Below are 2,563 nucleotides of genomic sequence, written 5' to 3' on the forward strand. Positions count from 1 at the left end.
ATGTGGTACAGTTGGGCTCTGCAAATGAAACCTAGAGATGAAGGGACACAGGATGCGTGTGGTGCAGAGCAACTCGGGATGCACGCGATGCAGTCCGGCCCTGCAAGACGAACCCAGCAATGCAGGATGCATGGGGTGCAGAGGGATGCAGGGTGCAGAGAGGTGCAGGATGCGTGCAGTGCAGTCAGGCCCTGCAAATCAAACCCCAATCTCTTTGTTCATTCTCCATCCAGGGGACACCTGAGCCGATGGCACAGCTCCTGCTGCAGCCAGGATGCAACCCCTGGGACTCGCAGCCTGGTGCTCTGTGGGAAAGGGCAGCCCTGGAGCTATAAGGAGCAGCAGCCCGACATGCCACCAGCACTGTGCAGCTCTGCTTTTCCCACAGAGCACCAGGACCAGCCTGCTGCATTCCTGGAATGCTATTTTATCCCCAGCACGATTTACAAAAGAGCCTGGCGATGGCGGAGGGGCTCGGCGGTGACCTTGTTTATATTGCGGGAGCGATAGGAAAAGCAGTTTGCGTCCTGAACTGCCCATAAAAATGGGCTCTGTTGTTGTTGTTGTGCGCGTGCTTTGCTTTGTTTTATCGCCATTCCCTGAAACACGGAGCAAAAATCCTCTGGGAGGCGGATTGCCTCCAGCCCATGCCCCTGCCATGCTGAGATCCCAGCGGGAGCGCAGCACCAGCACCACCAGCACCACCGGTTCCACTGGGAGCGACCCAACCTGCAGCCACCCCTCTGCAAACCACCCCAGGAAGCTGCCAGGAAGCCCAGCACGCTCCTCACGAAAGGCACATTGCCACGGGGCCGGGCCCGCCTGCTGCAGGAGATTAATTATTATTCAAGTGCTGATAAAGCGAGCAAGTTAAATCCAGCGATAAAGGGTTAGATAAAGCGGAGCTGCTCTGTTTGCATTTTATGGCAGGCAGGAGCTGGCTGCTCGCTGCTAACCGGGCTCTGGCGGCTGTTGCAGCCTTTGGGGACGTGTGACCCTGTGCTGGCTGCAGTGGGGTTGCAATATCCTGATGTTCCTGCACTTGGTTTGCAGCTGGAAAAGCAAACGCTGGATGCACGGTGCTGGGGTTCTCTGCTTCGGGCGATGGGTCCTGTGCTGGTCACTGGTGCTCAATAGTGGCCATCAAAGTGGGGACACCCCCAGAGCTCTGCTGTATCCGTGTCACCGTGTCCTGCAAGGATGCAGCAGGGGTAGCAGCGCTGCAGGATGCTCTCATTCCCCAGCCTGGAGCATCTCTTAGTGGTCCGGTGACGGTGGGACGCTGGGGTGCAGGGTGTTGGGAGCCATCCTGGGCACAGTTTGCCCTCACCCCTGGGGATGCTGCACGCTCAGGGGGGCAAACAGAGCCACGAACCAGCACAGATGGAACAGCCACAGCCTTGAAGATGTTCCTGGATCCTGGAGCTGCTTCCAGGAATGAGGGGTGGGAGGAAGGGAGGAGAGGGCGGATAGCGGCAGGGAGAGCTCCTCCGTGCTGCTGCTGATGGGGCAGCCCAGCGGCCGGGGCTGTGGGGTGGTGGGAGCAGAGCTGGTGGGATGAGCTGCAGGAAGAGGGAGGGGTTATTGGACGGGTGAGGCTTCTCCCGAAGGCTCCAGGCCTTCCTCGCGCCTCTTCCTCCTTCCCCACCCACACTTAATTCTCTCTAATCTGCACGGGGACGTGCCTGCACGGCGCAGGGACCTCTGGCGCACGTCAGCAGGGAGCCAGGGGCCGGTCAGAGGTGAGCAGCTCCTCCTTGTGCAGAGCACGAAGCAACCCAGAGCCTTCCAGCAGGCCGGAGAACTTTCCAAAGGTTCCTCCCTGCGGAGGCCACGCCAGCATCCTCCCTGCACGCAGCATTGGGGCCGGGTCCTGGCTGCGAGCAGCGACGTTTCCACTGCAGCATCAGCTCCGTGAGAGCAGGAGCAGCTCCGAATCGCTCCCAGCTGCCTGCGGTCGAAAAGCAAGCGAGCAAAAAGGGAGGTTCGTAGCCAGAGCGTGCGACACGTGGATGGGGAGACGCACACGTGGATGGGGTGATGCACAAGACGCATACGCAGATGGGGAGACGCACACGTGGACGGGGAGGTGCACACGTGGACGCAGAGATGCGCATGTGGGTGCAGGGATGCGCACGCCGCACCCCCACTGCTGCAGTCTGTGCCCACGGTGTGGGGCAGGAAACCCAGCACTTGTGTTTTGCTGGCAATGGTGGGCATGGATCCTGCTGCAAGTGAAGGAAACGCTCGGGGGGAGCCCTCTGGGTGGGGGGGGTCAGGAGGAGCTGCACCTCTGGGCACAGCCCTGTGCACGCTGCCGCCTCGGGCACCAAGGCAGAGATGCAGAAGATTCGGCGCTCAGACGAAGAGGATGGTGGGAGGAAGGACTGCAGTGCCCCGTCCTACACGGTCACAATTCCCCCGTTCTTGTCCCAGGGACCGAGCCCTGAGGGCTGTCCCCAAGGTGGTGACAGCAGCGAGGAGCCCAGGGTGAGCCCACAGCCCCCGGGGTGGCTGCCAGCAGCACAGTGCCTGCACTGCTCACCTGTAGCTGACGTTCCTC

General features: G+C 61.1%; 1 long non-coding RNA gene across 4 annotated transcripts in view; it reads left to right on the forward strand.

Annotated features, from left to right (window-relative positions):
• LOC110389215 overlaps positions 1–2,557 on the forward strand; it is a 9,144-nt gene extending 6,587 nt beyond the window's left edge. The window contains exons 2-4 of one of the 4 annotated variants that reach the window (XR_002433086.1): positions 234–1,742; positions 1,905–1,984; positions 2,437–2,477. This is a non-coding gene — a long non-coding RNA (uncharacterized LOC110389215). Of the gene's footprint in view, positions 1–233 lie in introns of all 4 variants that reach the window. The other 3 variants (XR_002433084.1, XR_002433083.1, XR_002433085.1) reach the window with 3 other exon arrangements.

The sequence above is a fragment of the Numida meleagris genome, chromosome 32, assembly GCF_002078875.1.
Source record: "Numida meleagris isolate 19003 breed g44 Domestic line chromosome 32, NumMel1.0, whole genome shotgun sequence".
Classification (NCBI taxonomy): Eukaryota; Metazoa; Chordata; class Aves; order Galliformes; family Numididae; genus Numida; species Numida meleagris.